This window comes from Ornithorhynchus anatinus, chromosome X1 (genome assembly GCF_004115215.2).
Source record: "Ornithorhynchus anatinus isolate Pmale09 chromosome X1, mOrnAna1.pri.v4, whole genome shotgun sequence".
NCBI classification, from domain to species: domain Eukaryota; kingdom Metazoa; phylum Chordata; class Mammalia; order Monotremata; family Ornithorhynchidae; genus Ornithorhynchus; species Ornithorhynchus anatinus.
The window spans coordinates 82,656,910-82,675,670 of NC_041749.1; the positions used below are offsets into that span (position 1 = coordinate 82,656,910).

At 43.8% G+C, this 18,761-nt stretch overlaps 1 protein-coding gene across 7 annotated transcripts in view; it reads left to right on the forward strand.

Annotated features, from left to right (window-relative positions):
• The window catches only part of OSGIN1 (oxidative stress induced growth inhibitor 1), a 335,667-nt gene that overhangs the window by 147,754 nt on the left and 169,152 nt on the right, over positions 1-18,761 (forward strand). For 6 of the 7 annotated variants that reach the window (XM_039910211.1, XM_039910212.1, XM_039910209.1 and 3 more), the window contains one exon: positions 6,405-6,502. The gene's annotated coding sequence lies outside the window, so the exon portion shown is untranslated. Of the gene's footprint in view, positions 1-1,749; positions 1,822-2,917; positions 2,987-6,404; positions 6,503-18,761 lie in introns of those variants that run through there. The other variant, XM_039910213.1, reaches the window with a different exon arrangement.

An 18,761-nucleotide genomic window follows, 5' to 3' on the forward strand; every position in this document is an offset into this window, starting at 1 on the left:
GGGACAGTACGTTATAACAATAAAACAGCCACATTCCCTTGCCCACAGTGAACTTACAATCTAGAGGGTCCAGAGCAGTGGCAGCCCAGCAAATCTCTACGCCAAAGTTTCCTGCCTTCATCACCCCGGACTCTACCCTTGCTCGTATGCTCATTTCCCCGACACTTCCTGGGCTACACATCAGGTCCAGAGCAGCAGTTACTGTGGAGGTCAAAATGGGTTCAGAAGCGTCAAAGTCGATTCACTTGTACTGGGCAGCAGCGGCGTGAAAAGAGTCAAAGGCGGATGACAAAGTGCTCAAAATGTCAAAAGACAACGACAGAGACTCCGGTTTTTACTGTGCGGAAGAAAACAATGGTAAACCACTTCCATATCTTTACCAAGAAAACTCTATGGGTACTCATACCAGAATGACTTTACAACAGAAGATGGGACATGCTGAAGAAGGTGTGTCCTTGGAGTCGCCATGGGTCGGAAGCGAGTCGACAGCATTTGAAGAAGAAAAATGGGGTAGAGGAGAAAGAAGTGTTTGGCAAATGGCTCCTTGGAGGCCGGCCCCTCTGGTTGCAGAAACCGCTTTGAAATGGGGTTGGTCAAAAGCAGTTGGCCTAGTTGTTGTTATAAAAGAGGCTCTAGGTAGGGTGTTTAGAGCCCCCAGCATCTCTGGAAAGCAGTCATCAATCAAGCAGACCCTTGAGATAATTCGTAGTTCTGCTCACAGACGTAATCTCACACAACAGTTTCCTGTCTGCTCTATTTCAGCCTAATGCTTTTGAGTCTGACTGTGCTGAACTGTGATAAAAATTATTGGTATGAAACCCTCCCAACACTGGCTGACTAGTGTGTGAAATATCATTATGGATGTTAAGGTGCACATGGTTGCTGTGAACATTTCTCAAGTGGCCATTCAGTTCGCCCTTTGCATCCTCGGGCGTAAATTGTCGGCTTCATAAGAGGTTCTTCTCCCAAGTTCTCTTTCGGGAACTTAGAGGATTTAATTCCCACCCCCCCAATCTTCCTCCATTTTAACATCATTACCCTATGTTGACTTTTCCTCCCGTGATAGGAATCAATACCCAGGGCACTGTATTTACACCCTACTGACTTAGTGTCCGTAAAAGGTGAGGATTCTTTCATCTCAAGACTTCAGTATAAAAATTTTTATTTTTATCTCCCCAGTTGGACTATGAGGCAGGGAACCTGTCACTTTGCTATTTTGTATTTCTCAAGCACCTAGTATCGTGCACCGTGCTCAGTAAATGCCGCTATTATTCAATAGTATTTATTGAGCGCTTACTATGTGCAGAGCAGTGTACTAAGCACTTGGAATGGAATGTACAATTCCTGGCAGTACTAGCAGTAGTCTGAACAGAGTCAAAGAGGACTAATGTTTGTCAAAGTGCCTAGTTAACATATACTGTCAACCCCATGTGGGATAGGTACTGTGTCCAATGAGATTATCTTGCATCTACCCCAACACTTAGAACAGTGCTTGGCACGCTCAGTAAGCCCTTAACGAATACTATTTTCCTCATACTCATCTGAGAGTGAGACAGATGTTACCATTTGCTTACAAATTGATGCCCCGCCATCAGCAGAGTTTGTGGGGTGCACATCCTAAAGCTGTCTTTCCATGAATGTAGGGAATGGCTCAGGGCTTAGACCTTCCTATTGGAAACTTCGTGTGCGGTACTGGCGGGCGATGACTGCGTGGCCCACCTTATACTCTCTCCTCACCAGGCAATATCGACCCAAGCGAGCTGGAGTGGCCGGAAGGAGCAGTGGTGGAAACCTGATGCTTCAGCATATCAATCTCCTCAGGTCAGGACCCAAGGACCTTGAAACAGCACTTATTTCCTCTTTCAAGGGCCTCCTCGTTCAAGACACCAATCAATCAATCAATCATATTAATTGAGTGCTTACTGTGTGCAGAGCTCTGTACTAAGTGCTTGGGGAAGTAATAATAATAATGATGGTATTTGTTAAGCGCTTACTATTGCCGAGCACTGTTCTAAGCACTGGGGGAGATACAAGGTAAGCAGGTTGTCCCACGTGGGGCTCACAGTCTTAATCCCCATTTTCCAGATGAGGTACTGAAGCACCGAGAAGTTAAGTGACTTGCCCCAAGTCACACAGCTGATAAGTGGCAGAGCCACGATTAGAACCCACATCTTCTGACTCCCAAGCCCGTGCTCTTTCCACTAAGCCACGCCGCTTCTCAATATAACAGAGTTAGTAGATGCGTTCTCGTCCCGCAACGAGCTTACAGTCTAGAGGGGGAGACAGACATTAAAATAAAGAAATCAATTCACAGATATTCGATCGTATTTATTGAGCATTTACTGTGTGCAGAGCACTGTACTAAGCGCTTGGGAGAGTACAGTAACACAACAGGCACATTCCTGCCCACAACGAGCTCACACAGTCTAGAGGGGGAGATATGTACATAAGTGATGTGGGGCCGAGGGAGGGGTGATAAAGGGAGCAAATCCAATGCCAGGGTGACACAGAAGGGAGTGGGAGAAGAGAAAATGAGGGCTTAGTCAGGGACGGCCTCTTGGAGGAGGTGAGATGTGCCTTCTATAAGGCTTTGAAGGAGGGGTGAGTAATCATCGGTCAGATATGAAAGAGGGACAGCGTTCCAGGCAAGAGGTCGGCAGCGAGCTAGGTGAGATCAAAGTACAGTGAGTAGGGTAGCATTAGAGAGTGAAACGTGCAGGCTGAGTTGTAGTAGGAGAGCAGCGAGGTAAGGTAGGAACCCCTACAGCTTTCCCCTGGGCAGGTGGCTTGCCCTCAGGGCACTGATGCAGCAGGGCTGGCTCCGTCATGGCTACCTCCCAGAAAAGAGGGGGCTTACTTGGTGAGGGATCCAGGGCAATCGTTCTGCTCATAACCTTCCTTCTTTTAACCCTGGCAGCATGAATGCAGTCATCTGAACCTATGTGAATGGAATCGGCGGGCACTGCTCTTGTGGTTCATGAGAAGGGTTAGTACTAAGGGAGCTTGTCTGTTTGATTTAAACACTACTGTTCTTCTTATAGCTCATTCTTATCTCTGGGAAAAAAAGGCTTTGCTTGATTGGTTCTTATTAATTTATAGAGCTCCAGTCCCATCTGTCATGGCCTCGTGCAATATTTAGACCAAATGAAAAGGCCCATATAAAACCCTTTTAAAACTATAAAAACAAACCAATCTAACATTCAAAGAAGTCTTCAGCTTGATTTAAAGCAACGGGTTGTGTCCTAGGAACTTAATGAGAAAGAGAGTACGGGCACACATTTCTGAGACTGCAGCCTACATTTTGCTACAAGCAGAGTTATTTAGATCAATCATTCTCAAACCCGAGCACCTGATAATTTGGGGAGTACCACAGAACACTTGCCGGAGCTTCTTCCAGGTGCCAGCAGGAATGCTTGAGCCCTATTCCCAACACTGTTTCAGTTCCATCCCATCCCAGCAGCACTAGAATCTGTTTCATTTGGTCCTCGCATGCCTGTTATCACCTTCTTAGAGTGTGAGCCTGTGCAGGTCCAGAGATTGAGACTTGTTTATCTTTTATTGTATTTGTTGTATCCTTCCCCAGCCCTTAGTACAGTGCTTTTTACACAATAAACACTCACTGAACATCACTGAACAAATGAATGAATTAAAAAAAACAAGCCTCTTATCCCCCTCCCTCCTGCATCTCATCCTCCAAAGAACCAGGCATGTGGATAGAGGTTGGAGCCCGGAGCAACCAGCAGATCTCCACGCTAGGAACCAGGAAAATGGAAGGAGGGAAGGAGGCTTTATGAAGGATTGGGGAAAAGGAAGGTTCTTAGAAGAGAGGAAAGGAGGGGAGAATAAAGGCAAGGAAACATGTTAAAAAGAACAGGAGGGGAGGGGATAAAAGTCAATAGACTAAGTCGGGGAAGAGGAAAAGAAGGCAAGAGGAAGGAAAAAGGAGAAGCAAAAAAGAAAACAGGAGATGATAAGGGAAGGAAAAGTATGAAGATTCAGAAAGGAGATACCTAAGAGAACAATGAGAAGCAGCGTGGCGCAGTGGAAAGAGCATGGGCTTTGGAGTCAGGGCTCATGAGTTCGAATCCCAGCTCTGCCACTTGTCAGCTGTGTGACTGTGGGCAAGTCACTTAACTTCTCTGTGCCTCAGTTCCCTCATCTGTAAAATGGGGATGAAGACTGTGAGCCCCACGTGGGACAACCTGATTCCCCTGTGTTTACCCCAGCGCTTAGAACAGTGCTCTGCACATAGTAAGCGCTTAACAAATACCAACATTATTATTATTATTATTAATAAATGAAAGGGTGCTAGACCCCAGAGAAAGTGAAAAGATGAGAAAAGAGAAATAAAGCGGGGAAGAAAAGATAGATGAGCACAAAAACAAAGAGAATAGAAAGATTTGGATGGAATGGTCAGGGGGACCATTCATCCTAATTTCTCCCATATGGTCCTGGTTTAGGGGGGATTCTGTTACTCTAGAAATCTCATCCAAACTCCTAGAATGGCCAGGTAGAGCTAGGGCCGGGAGTGCGCTCGGACATTCAGACCCCAAGCAACTGTTTCTAGGAATTAGCATTCAGTCTTGCATGCATGGCCTTACTCTGAGCATTACCAGAGAAGGTATAAGTGTTTGTGGGCTTATAACTTGGAGAAGTATTTCGAGAAGATATATCGAAAGAAGATCTTCCCTAGGCCCATTTTCCATTTTTCTGGGAGGTGGGTCTCCGGCTAGAGCGGTGGGTCTGTGGCAGCTGAAAAATTCCACACACTGCCTCCGCCTACCAGTTTGGGCTCTTTGTTTAAATCTTCTTTAAGACGGGAAGGGCTATAAATGAAAGGGAATGGATGGTTGAGAGAGAGACTGGGTGGGTGGGCAGATGGATGGGAGAGAGTAGGAGGGGGGTGGGGAGATTGAGCTTGAGTGGATGCGAGAAGTTGTTCAGTGTCTTAATAAAAGTCCTTCCTTCAGCTTATGCTTGGGTGAAAACAATAACTTAAGAAGATCCAGACACGTACTTATTTATGCTTGATATTGTAATGGTGATCAAGAATATTTTGGTGAGAAACTGCTTTGCCTCACTTCTATCAGAGACCATCCAAATGCTTGAAATATTTATAACTCACTGGAAAACATGCTTGGCATTTCCCAATATTTTGCTGAAGAATTCGTGTGCATGGACTGCTAATGGGGCTGCTGTCATGAATGGTGAGAAAAATGGTCTACTGATTCTTTGTGACATGGACTGCAATCGAGACATATATCACTCTTGATGTTTAGGTCACCAAGAGTGAATATTTGATGATGTTCTTATTTGTCTTCAGCCTCTGCCCAGGGGAATCAGTGGGTACCTAATGACCCTAACCTTCCTCTAAAACAGAAGCACTGTGCTGTGGTCATCAGGGTATACGCTCCCTTCCTTGACTGATAGCAGTGAGAAGAAAGAAGAATTCTATAAAGCTCTAGATAAACTCATTGCAGCCGAAGTAGACAACAACATCAAGAAGGCTATAACTCTACTTAGGGTGACTGTGACATCAATATGGCATCTAGATTCAGACCAACCTGAAGGTCTATAGAGCAGATTGTAATATCAAACTTTCCTTATGACTGTGAGATTACACCTACCACAAGACACCACATCCGACTTCTGAACAGTTCTATTAATGCCACTTCTGTGCCATACTGACCATCAAATGACACGACAGGTCCTTGAATGTTCTTGGCCCACCAGCATTGAAGTAATTCTCATCACGTGTCACTTTCTCTGAGTGGGACAGGTGAAGAGAATGGAGGACATTAAGCTGTCCAAACAGCTGCATCTCAGTTAGCTGAAATAAGGGCAGTAATAATGATAATAATAATTGTGGTATTTGTTAAGCGCTTACTTGTAAATGGTGTTTCAAAGGAGCATTTTATAGGCACCATGAAGCGTAACTGTAAATACTGTGGGTATAGGGTGAAAAGTTGAAAACAATGGCAGAAGATATAAAAGAGCAAATCTACTTTGCACCACTGCAGTCTGAGGTTGCACTGCAAGTTTGGGAGCACATGGTTAATGATTTTCTTTAATAGTTGGGGAGGACACTGACTGAGAGTTTGTTGGCAATAAGGAGCAATGAGAGTACACAACAGTTTCTACAGTTTGCTCTCTCGCTTTTCTTCATGAAGATGGTGAAAATGGTGAAAATCCATTGTGCTCTGCACGCGTGGGTTCGTATCCTACCCTTGTCGTTGAAATTTTAAGTGCTTAGTACAATGATCTGCACCCAATAATTGCTCAATAAATACAATTGAGTGAAAATGATTATGTTTCTGAAATCTTGAGTTGTTTTCTTAGTGCCCCATACGTTGAGGAAGATCCTGGGTAGGCAACTAAGTGTAACAACCCCTTCTTGATTCTAGATCTGAGAACCGGGGGCTTGGCCATTCTTCATGGATTCAACTACGGTCATGACTTCATTAAATGTTGGAGCAGAAGCCAGATCTTCACATGTGGCCAGGTAAGCTATTCTTCAAAGGAACTCCTCCTAAATGTCGAGGCAATCATTGATGTGTCGGTGCCAACTCTAAGATTCCTTCCCTGTTTGCAGTGAGGTCAGAGCCACCTCTACGCTTTGGTGGTTCTGAGGCTGTGACAATGGGCTTATATACAGGTTTCCCTTACCATTCGCAGGACTTGGGTTCCCCAAAGTGCCCACAGTTAGTAAAACCAAAGACTTCTGAAGTATAACGGGCTTCCAGGAATTGCCCCCTGTCCATCACACCCAGTGGTTAAATCCAAGAAAGTTTGTGAAAAAAACACAAACAAAAAACATTCTAAGCCCTATGGGTTATCCGCTGCTCTGGTTGCAAGAAAAATCAGAATGTTTAAAGTTCACTGTTGCCATGGTGCTGGGCACCAGGTATTGGGATTTTTTATCAGTAGGTCATTAGCATTACACAGGAAACTTAATTGTAATTGTTTAGAGTTCATCCTTACCGTAAGTTTACAGTTACAATTAGTTCCATGGGTAATACTAATGAGATACTGATGAAGTAATGGGAGAACACAATGCTTTCCCAGTGAGAGCGCAGCTGGCTTGAAATGGCAGGTAATATTACTTACCATCGTGGAAAACCGCGGTTACTTCTAGCTGTATTCCATGGTAGCCGAACAGTGTACAGAAAATTGAAAGTAGGTATTGTACTCAAAACCTTGGTTGGAAAAACAACGGTTGCCAAGGGAAACCTGTACACTCTTCAGGGATGTGTATATAGGTCCTTGATTTGGTTTTGGTCTGCTTACTCTTGTATTTCTTCAGCCTTGGCGTTCCACCTCCTGTTGTACGTATTTCTTAGTTTGGGTGTTTTCTTTTGTTTTTTACTCAATGCTCAATGCAGTATAAACAGATTTCTGGAAAGAGAAAGTTTTAGGAAAAAAGACCTAGAAAAGTCTTTTGTTGCCCTTTGGAAGAATGAAAGGAGAAGGTGCTTGTCCAATTAGGGTAGTGGGGAGAGTATATTGGTAGTAATTGTCTAAAAGGAGTTTGTCGGTTTGGTCAGTTTATCAGACTCCGTGTGTGGGATTGAATGCTGAAGCATCCATAATTTAAAAGGATTCCGACGGGCTGTTTGATCTATTGGGGTATCATTGATTATGAAAGCCCAGCTTAGACACATGTATTCAAATTATCATGCCTATTTTTGCACATAAAGCAATACACTCATATTTCAGTTGCTCTGAAGTGGAAAAATGCAAAGCCACCTTTTTGAGAGTACCCGATTTAATAAAGCAAAGAAAACAGAGCCAGGCACTTCTCACATGAACCTCTGTGATTTTCAAATGCAACTGTGTCTATTAGCTTTTATGGAAGATGTTGCTTTGCCTTATAGTGTTCACAGAAGCGTAGAGGATCGAAAGGGAAACTGGGAACCAAATCATTCTTTTTTGGGTGCTCTGCTTTTATAATTACACCTGACTCTTTTCTATTCAGTAACCTTTCTTCCCCCTCTCTTCGGATTTATCTGTTGTCAAGAAAAAGTAATACATATTTAATATGACTCTATCCATTCAGGGGATTATGGATCTAAAAATATTTTGTTTCTTCAGAGTGAATGCCTGGGGGTTTTGTATCTTTCCTGTGGTATCAGAAGAGGATGTGGTCAGGAGGAAATTGGATGAAGTCCTTTCATCAGCCTGAATAGTATTTGAATCATTTAATTTAAGATCTGCCAACCTCAGGAGATTATTTTATTTTTCAAGCCTATTTTAGCCCGCTAGAAGAGCCAGCCTAAATCCGAGCAGTGTGAATAAGTAATGTCTTGCACTTGCACATGGATAATCTCTGAAGTTCTTGCATTTGTGTGGGCAGCTAAATTGGGGAAAATCACTTTGGGGAGAGTTCAAAAATAATCTGTAATTCTGAAATGTGCCCTTGACATTTCAGGTCCTGGAACATGAGTACCTTTAGAATTGGTGGCTTCCCTTTCCTCTTCTTCCTTCGGGTTGCTATTTTGAATTTTTTCTGAAAGGAGGGTGCTGGGAGTACAGGACTGGTGATTGAATCTTCGCAATCAGTATTTGCATACTCTCTGTTCCAAGCAGATTGCTAGGTAGAGAATCTTAAACAAATTAAATGCCAGTCACAGCCCCGATTCTGTTCCCTTTCTATTATCTTTGGTGATGTTTAAACTTGCTGTAGATCTTTTTTTTTTCCTTTCAGAGTTGCACTTTGCATTCTAATCAGATGTTAGAACTTGATAGATGTGCCTGCTCAAAGCAAATCTAATGGCAAGTTGGAAAAGATTTTCCCAAATCTACAGGCTTCTTAGTGTCCTAAATAGTCTCTCTCCTACTAGTCAGCTAGTTTAGGAGTGGATGCTGGAGATTTTTTTTTTTTGATCACAGTTTAACAGGGTTGGACTCCACAGCGCTATCTTGAGCTAGGTCCAGTAGGGTGTTTTTTTCCATGAGATTGCCTCTTGATTGGTCCAGCAGTCTGCCTGTTTGGCAAGTGCTGCTTCAGGGTGTTGGCAGTCATACACCAATATTTAAGCACTTTCTCTTCGTATCTATCCATTTTTCCCTGTTCTTCTTTCTGCAGATAATTTTGGATTTGTCTCCCCTGCTCTGTAAGCTCCTTAAGGTCAAGGATCATGTCTTCTGACTCTATTGTATTCTCCCAAGGCGTGGCCTCCCAATGCAAGGGGGCAGAATTGGGTGGGGTGGCAGGGCTGAGGGCTAGAGAAGGCCCAAATACTACTTGCCACTTAGATGAAGGGACATGGCATAAATTGGGAGGGAGGATTGGAGGTTGGGACTCCATAGACATGAATTGATCTTGCCTGGATAAACCATTCGACACTGATAATAATAATAATAACAATAATAATGGTATTTGTTAAGTGCTTACTATGTGCCAGGCACTGTTCTAGTCCTGGGGTAGATACAAGATAGTCATATTGGACACAGTCCCTGTCCCGCATAGGGCTCACATTCTTAATCCCCATTTTACAGATGAGGGAACGGAGGCCAAGAAAAGTGAAGGGGCTGGCCCAAGGTCACACAGCAGACAAGACTGTGAGCCCGTTATTGGGCAGGGATTGTCTCTATCTGTTGCCGAATTGTACATTCCAAGCGCTTAGTAGAGTGTTCTGCACAAAGTAAGCACTCAATAAATACGATTGAATGAAGTGGCCGAGCTGGGATTAGAACCCATGATCTCCTGACTCCGAGGCCCGTGCTCTATCCACTAGGCCATGCTGCTTCCCTATGTTGTCATGGTGCCTAAAGTAGCTTTTGCCCTCTTCATTCCAGGGCCTCAGGTGGTCATTTTCTACAGGAAAATCCCTATGAAAAAAGACATCCAAACCTTGCAGACAAATGTGAAGGCCACCAAAAGCCATGAAAAATTCTTGACTCCCTTCCTCCCAATAAAAGGGAAGGTGCTCTTTGGCCAAAAGTAGGGCATTTAGGTAAAAGCAAAAAGGAAGGCAACAAGTTGCTCTCCCTACCTCTTAGACTGTGAGCCCCATGCAGAGTTCTGTCTGTATCCAATCGGATTCCCTTATGTCTACCCCAGTATTTAGTATTTAGTTCCCGGTTAGCATGGTGTAAGCACTTAATTCCATAAAACTAACTAACAATATTTATTTTTTCAAAAGACTGAGCCCAACCTTCCCCAGCCTGGACTTTAAAGCACTCAATCACCTTGCCCCCTCCTACCTTACTTAGCTTATTTCGTAATACAACCCACCCAGCCCACACACTTCGCTCCTCTGATGCTGACCTACTCACCATACCTTGATCTCTATCTCACCGCTGACCTCTCGCCCACTTCCTGCCACTAGCCTGGAATGCCCTCCCTCTTCATATCTGACAGACAATTACTCTCCCCACCTTCAAAGCCTTAATGAAGCTCTTATACAATATATTATAAACTACTTATTTATTCACATTAATGTCCATCTCCCCATCTAAATTGTAAGCTTGTTAAGGGCAGGGAATGTGTCTGCTAATTCTGCTGGATTATACTCTCCCAAGCACTTAATATAGTGCTCTGCACAAAGTAAGCACTCAATAAATGCCATTAATTGATTGACTGATTGATTGAAGGCACGTCTCTTCCAAGAAGCCTTCCCCGGCTAAGCTCTCATTTCCTCTTCTACTACTCCCTTGCACATTGTCCTTGCACGTGGGTTTGCTCCCCCTTTTCACTCTTCTCTCAGCCCCACACCACTTATATCTGAAATTTGTTTCTTTATATTAATGTCTCTTCCCCTCTAGACCGTAAGTAAGCTCGCTGTGGGCCAAGAATGTGTCTGCTGAATTGTACTCTCCCAAGCACTTAATACAGTGCTCTGCACACAGTAAGCACTCAATAAATATGATTAATTGACTAACTGCAGCAGCAGCAGCGACAGCAGAGATTCACCGGATTATTTCTTCAAGTATATTTTGGTTTATCTCCCACTAACCCAGCTTAGTGAAAGATGAACCAAAACAAAGAACGTTGAAATAAATATTTAGCCTCCTTTTCTCCCTCTCTTAATAATAATAATAATAATGTTGGTATTTGTTAAGCTCTTACTGTGTGCCGAGCACTGGTATAAGCGCTGGGGTAGAGACAGAGAAATCAGGTTGTCCCACGTGAGGCTCACAGTTAATCCCCATTTTACAGATGAGGGAACTGAGGCACAGAGAAGTTAAGTGACTTGCCCACAGTCACACAGCTGACAAGTGGCAGATCTGGGATTCGAACTCATGACCTCGGACTCCCAAGCCCGTGCTCTTTCCACTGAGCCACGCTGTTATACCTTACACCCATGGGACACAGGTAGCAGTAGAGTTGTCCTTCGATTCCAAGATGATGCTGCCAGTGTTGAGATTGCATCCATGAATGTGAGTGTCAGAGAGAAAATCTCTTGCACATTTGCATATTTGTCCTTGAAAATAGAGTAGGGTGACTTTTCTGGCCCTCCTCATTCAGTGTGAGCATTGCTCAGACTCTAATGACTAAGAGGGGAAAGATTTGTCCTAACACCAGCAGGTAGGACAAGTGCTTGAGCTGTTTTGGCAGTAAGTGGTGATGGTTTGCACTGAGTCATCCACACTCTTCCACCCAGTCCCCTGTGTCCAGAAGCACAAAAGGCCACCCGGCTGGTAGGGAGAAAGGGTGCAGTTTTGGGTCATGAAACAGAAAGTTTCTGAGGCCCCAACAGCCACTGACATCACTGTATCCCTACCCTTTGGTAAGCCATTGTTGGCTACTCAACAACACACAACATTGACTTATTGGAAGGGTTAAGGTTCTTTTCCACTTCCATGCAAAAGCCAAGGGAAAAGCAAAAAACAAAACAAAACAAAAAACATGAAGGCCTTTAATGCCAACCCCAGGACAAATGAGCTAGGGACATCCTGGTTACATTTTGATATCCTCTTCCCTGCGAGCTACACTGAACTTGTATTGTGGGTCTGCATCTCTACCCCAGAAAAGTTTCATTGGCTAGTAGGGGTCACGTCCCCGGTGACACTCCAGTTTTCTGACAAAATTGAGTTGAGGTTTCTCTCTGTGAAGATCAAAGGTTGGATATGAGTCTTTTATTTTGGGTGAGGTAGGGACCTTCTCTGGGGGAAGTGTGATAATGGCAGTCAGATTTCTTGAAAAATTCCATGAGTACCTTGGAGGAAAGCTGAGATCCAAAAGGTAGCTGCTGATGCTGAAGAAAAATCTGTGGAAAGTGTTTTTCATTTCAGGAGCCTATGTGGAAGAACAAGAATGAAGATTTTTTTCTATCTTCCATCTCACTAACTCTGTGGTACCATTTGGAGATAACTTCCTGTTGGATAAGCGTAATTCTTGGAAAATCTGTTGCAGTGTTTGGAAAAGAGGGATACCCTTGGCAGACACAATTTAAATGCAGTGTTTCTTTTATGGTAAATTGCAAACACCAGGTGAAGAAGCTTAATCATCACTACAGCTATAAATTTGCTGACCACAAACATAACAAAGCTCTACTGGCAAATCCTGAGCATCTGCTGAAAGATTATTTACATTCTACTCCGGTTCAAACAAAGAATATTTCACTTCTCAGAGGATGTCTTTCCTATCACATCTGCTTCCAGCAGACTAGAATAACAGATCTCTGGGCACATGGACCATTTCCCTTCAGGAAAGGTTAGAGTTTTGTATGGAGACTCTGCACTGTGATTTCTGTTTTCTAGAGGTTGACTGGAACCCTTCACAAAGAAGCAGGTTATTTGCTAAAATGGCCTTATGGGAAATCATATTCATCAGAAGCTCTGGGGTGTTGCAGTTGTATTCCTGGGTCATATTAATTTTTCTCTGTCAGTGGCAATGTAACCACAGGGCCAGGTGTACTTTTGAAAAGGAATTTTCTAATGGAAAATTACTTTTTTGAACCAAATCTGGATGGGGTAAACCTAATTTTAAGCACCAAGCTAACCTTGGCAGAGATTGTCCAGTGCTAGCTTTCCTGGAGTTACTAATTCTCACCTTAGAGGTTACATAAGTACATATATATATAGTTGTCTTTTGGTTTTTGAAGATAGGAAATATATTGGCCTAGTGAAAGGAACACTGGCCTGTGAGTCAGAGGACCTGAGTTCTAATCCCAGCTCCGCCATTTGCCTGCTGTGTCACCTTGGATGATTCACTTCTCTGTGCCTCAATTTCCTCATCTGTAAAATGGGAGTGGAATACCTGTTCTCCCTCCCCCTTAGACTATGATCCCCATGTGGGACAGGGACGGTATCCAATCTGATTATGTTGAATCCGTGTACTCTGCACACAGTAGGTGCTCAATAACTACTCCTGACCATTGGCTTTAAAGTAATATATCATCTCTCCCCCTCTTATTTATCAGTTCTCTTTTCCCACTAAACCCCAGCCCGCCCTCCTTGATCCTCTCAAGCTAACCTTCCCACTGTGTCTCTTTGTCAAAGAGATTGTCCAACCTCATGCCACCGAGAATCCCATCATCCCTTTCTCCAACGCAGGAAAGGAAGAGAAAACTCCTGCAGGCTGATTCTGTTGTATTTTACTCTCCCAAATGCTTAGTACAGTGTATTGCACATAGTAAATGCTCAATAAATTGCCACTGATTAGTTGATTGACCCCCACAATAGGTCCCTGAACACTGGGCTGCTGCCAAAACCAACTGGTCGGGAGAGAGGCTGCTCAACCGGGAATCCCCCGGCCTCTGTTCCGGCCTGGGAAATAATACTTATAATTGTGATGTTTGCAAAGTGTTTACTATGTTACAAGCACTGTGCTGAATGTTGGTGTAGATACACTACGAGCAGATCAGATGGGGCTCCCATCTAAGGGGACGGCGGAGAAACTACTGCAGAGTGAGGCCTTCTCAACTTTTAGAACATCAGGAAGGCCGTCGGTGTGGTGGTGGCTGGGACCGTTGAACCAGGAACTCAGCTCCTGAGCCACAATACCCTGCTGCTCTCGTCAAAATTTTCGCTGTCCTTGTCTCATATATTGATTTCGTGTTTTTATTGTTTCTCTTTTCCTTGTGTGACCATTGCCCATTATTCCCCTCTCCCTCTTGATTCTTGTTTTGTGAGCCCCCTTCCAAACCCCCACCAGGAAATGCCACTCAGCCTCAGACAAGAGACAGTACCAAGCAAGCATCTTCAGCTGCCCACCTCAGAGAACAAACGACTCTTACAGCTGTGTTCCCCGGGTCCCTCTAGATTCAGCCCGTCCCTCCCCTGGTCCCATCCGTCCTTTCAATTGCTTAATCAGTAGTCTCTATTGAGCACCTAGCACTCCCCAGGTCCCTGTCCCACACAGGGCTCACAGTCTTAGGAGCAGCGTGGCTCAGGGAAAAGAGAATGGGCTTGGGAATCAGAGGTCATGGGTTCGAATTCTGGCTCTGCCACTTGGCAGCTGTATGACTGTGGGCAAGTCACTTAACTTCTCTGTGCCTCAGTTACCTCATCTGTGAAATGGCGATTAAGACTGTGAGCCCCACGCGGGACAAACTGATTACCCTGTATCTACCCCAGCACTTAGAACAGTGCTCTGCACATAGTAAGCGCTTAACAGATACCAACATTATTATTATTATTACTACAATCCAACAGAGTGGATGGATGTGTTCCTTGCCCACAAGGAGATTATACTGCTCTCTTCTGCCTATACCCACATTCCTCCCCTCCCACCCCCCAACCCTGCAGCCTATAGCTTAACTAGCTTAGCTTCCTCTCCTCTCTTCCCCATGTTCCCTACTGCTCAGTGCATCTCCCGAGACTCCCCTTCCCCATACCCCCGCTCTGGGATCCAAAGGAAAAATCTGGGCAACATGGGCAGTGATCTTTGGGCTTTGCTCCCTGGAGTAGAGGCTCAGGATCCCGACTTTCCCTTCCCTCCCCCAGTCGTGGGAACTAGTGAAAAAACCTGGAGTCAACAGGTTCATTGTCCCTTCCTGTCGGCGGGCAGCTGACTTCTCTCCCCAGATTGAGTCTACCCAGCTCTAAACCTGTTCTCCGACATGACCAGATGAGATACGGTCACTGCCAGCCACTTGCCCCTCCCACCCTGACCTATCTCAACCCCCAGCTCACGGCTGCAAACTGCTTATCTGCCTCCCCACCTCCTTGACCAGCTGCCTGTGGGCCAGCAGGGAATGGGAAGCCCACATTTGAAAGGCCCCAAGATCACATGTTGTGCATCCCCAGGACCCCTGGATTCTCTGGACTGTAAGCCAGTTGTAGGCAGGGAATGTGTCTATTGTTGTACTCTCCCAAGCGCTTAGTACAGCTCTCTGCACACAGTAAGCGCTTAATGAATACGATTGAATGAATGAATGAATGAATGAATGAATGAAAGGGACAGCCAACCCTGCATTCCACCTTCCCCCAGCCACCCTTCTGTCTTCCCTGGGGCAGAGAGAGCCAAGCATGGAGAGCCACTTGTCTGCTGTGTGACCTTGTGCAAGTCATTTACTTCTCTGTGCTTCAGTTAACACATCTGTAAAAAGGGGATTAAGACTGTGTATGAACCAATTTGCTTCCACTTTTCTCCCCCATTCAATTGTAAACTTCTTGAGAGCAAGGATCATATTTTTTATGTATGTTCCCCGTCACCTAGTACAGTGCTCTAGTAAATGCTGCTGCTGCTGCAGCTGACTGAAATGATAATTGGTTCCCCATGCCTCTGGCTCCAGGCTGGCCCATCCTCAACTCCCTTCTCCCCAGTCTGCTGTTCTTGGTTTGGGCTTTTCCTGCAACGAACTCTTTTCCCTCCCACACTCCGTGGTTCCCATATGTACAGTGCAGGCAGAGACAGAAGATAGGATGTTAAGGTTAATGGTCTTGAAGATTAAAATATTCAAAACCAGATATCAGATGTGACAGATAGGAAGTCCTTCCTTCACAGTTAAGGTCACCTTGCAATGAATCCCTAGCATCTTAACGTGTTTAACTCATCCATGTGGAACTACCCTGGATTTTTCTTTCTGTTGACAGATATTCAATATAAAACATATCCTAAGACCTATGATATCTTTCTATCGGACTTGTTAGAATGCCCACCGTGTTGCTAACAAAAGTACCTCTCACAGTCCTAAACTCTGACTGATCCTAAAACATGGACCGTTTGGTTTTTTGAACTATTTCAGATTGGTTATGGAGGAGAGAGCCAATGGCAAATTTTCCACATCTCAGACCCGCTCGCCATCACTATTATGAGATAAGTTCAGATGTTAATGAGAAATGTTCAGCAATGGAGCTGATGCATTCAGTTAGCTCTAGAGGTTTCTGTGGTTCACCCAAACCAATATTTAATTAGAGATTTTGTTGAAGACTTGAATACATTAAAGAAACAACAGTTTTCCTGCTACAGCATATTGATTTCAATAGTAGATTTATACATTCCAGGTTAACCACCATAAATGAGTAGTTGAATGTATATCTGAGAGCCCTTGAAATCATGGGGCAGCAGCCACCTACGTTCAATCTAAGACATGGCAATCAGGACATCTGTGTTTTCTGGGATGGCCTTTTTTATACAATGGATTTGAGTCCTTTGGTTCTGCTTCTTTGTAACATCATTTGCTGTAATTTGGGTACATTGGATGAGGCATGTAAACTCAGAGTGGCAGGGTTTATGGGCAAATGCATTTTTAAGAAAGTGAGGGTTTGCTGATACACATGCTTTGAAATGCTGCAGGGAATGAAAACTTTGCTCCTGGGAAAATTACATCTGTACATTCTCTGAATAAAATCAAATTGATTCATGCTGACAGTGATCTATGGAGAAGACCTTGTCTTATGCTGTCAAGTCATTTCCGACCCATAGCAACACCACGGGCGCATATCTCCCAGAATGCCCCACTCTCCGTCTGCAGTCATTCTGGTTGGATCCATGGAGTTTTCTTGGTAAAAATACAGAAATGGTTTACCATTGCCTCCTTCCGCGCAGTAAACTTGAGTCTACACCCTCGACTCTCTCCCATGCTGCTGCTGCCCAGCATGGGTGAGTTTTGACTTGTAGCAGATTGCCTTTTGCTCACCAGCCACTGGTCAAGGTAGGAATGGAATGGGTATGCCTCTGCTTGACTCTCCCTCCTGTAGCTGAGACTGGAGAGTACTGAAAACTCTCCAGGTGTGATCATGAGAGGAGTTGAAGACCTTAGAGAAGAGAGAAGGAAAATGCTGGATATGGTTTGAATGAAGCAAATTTCTCCTTTTAAAACCTCCACATATTTTCTATTCATTCTTAAATAAATGTCCTTGAAGGCCTGAGGTGGAGTAATGCACAAGAAGCACGTCTGCAGTTGGAAGTCTGCATTGAAGACTTTGTATAGAGAAATAAAAGCTGGAGATTGTTTTCATGAAGCGAATTCCTCCCTTTTCACCACAGATATTCTCTTTGTTGGCCTTGAAGACCTTAGGTTGTCAAATAAGCAGGACATTTTTCACATGAAGCAGAAGTCTCCTTTTTTAATGCCATGTACTATCTCTACAGGCCTTGAAGACCTTAGAGAAATAAAGCTAGAGTTTGACTGCATGAACCAAATTTCTCCTTTTTCACCTCAAATATTCTCCTTGGAGGCCTTGAAGACCTAAGACCTTATGGAAATAACACTTGGAGATTTTTAGCATGAAGTGAACTAATCATTTTTCACCTCACATATTCTCCTTGGAGGCCTTGAAGACCTAAGACCTTACAGAAATAACACTTGGAGATTGCATGAAGTGAGCTAATCATTCTTCACCTCATATATTCTCTTGGAAAGGCCTTGAAGACCTAAGGTGGACAAATGAGCAGGACAGTTTTTTCATGAAGCAAAATTCTCCTTTTTGAACCCCATATATTTTTTTTCATGCCTTGAAGATCTGATTTAGAAAAATGAGGGCAGGAAATTGTTTGCTTAAAGCAAATTTCCCCTTTTTTCACTTGAAATATTCTGAGTCTATGAAGACCTTAGAGAAACCCAAACCGGAGATCGTCTGCATGTCACCTCATATCTCCTCCTCTTTCGGGGCCTTGAAGACCCTCGGTAGAGAAATCAAAGCTGCAGGCTGTTTGCATGTAGCAAATTTCTCCTTCTACATCTCAAATATTCTCTTTTCCGTCCTTGAAGACCTTAGGTAGAGAAATAAAAGCTGGAGGTTGTTTCCATGAAGCCAGTTTCTTCTTTTCCAGCTCATATATTTTCTTTTCAGGACTAGAAGACCTTGGCCAGCATATTAGAAAAGTCTTTGCATGAAGTCAATTTCTCCTTTTTTAACCCCAAATATTCTCTTTTCAGGCCTTGATGATCTGAGGTAGAGAAAGAAAAACAGAAGGTTTTTTGCATGAAGCAATCTTCTCCTTTTTCACCTCAGAGAATCTCGATTCACTCTCAATTAAAAAGCCTTGAAGGTCTGAGGTGGACTAGTAATGCACAGAAGATGTTTCCGCACGAAGCCAATTTCTCCTTGTCTAGCTCATCTATTTTCAGGCCTTGAAGACCTTAAACAGAACATTAGAAGAGTGTTTGCATGAAGACAGTGTCTCTTTTTTCCACCCCACCTATGCTCTTTTCAGCCCTTGAAGACCTTATTTAGGTAGGAAATGATCAGGTGAGATTTTCTATGAAGCAGATTTCTCCTTTTTCCATCTCATATATTTGCTTTTCATGCCTTGAAGACCTTAGGTAGATAAATTCAAGCAGGAGATTGTTCTCATGAAGTACATTTCTCCTTTTCCATCTTGGATAGTCTCTCTTAATGCTCAATAAAAGATCTTGAAGGCCTAA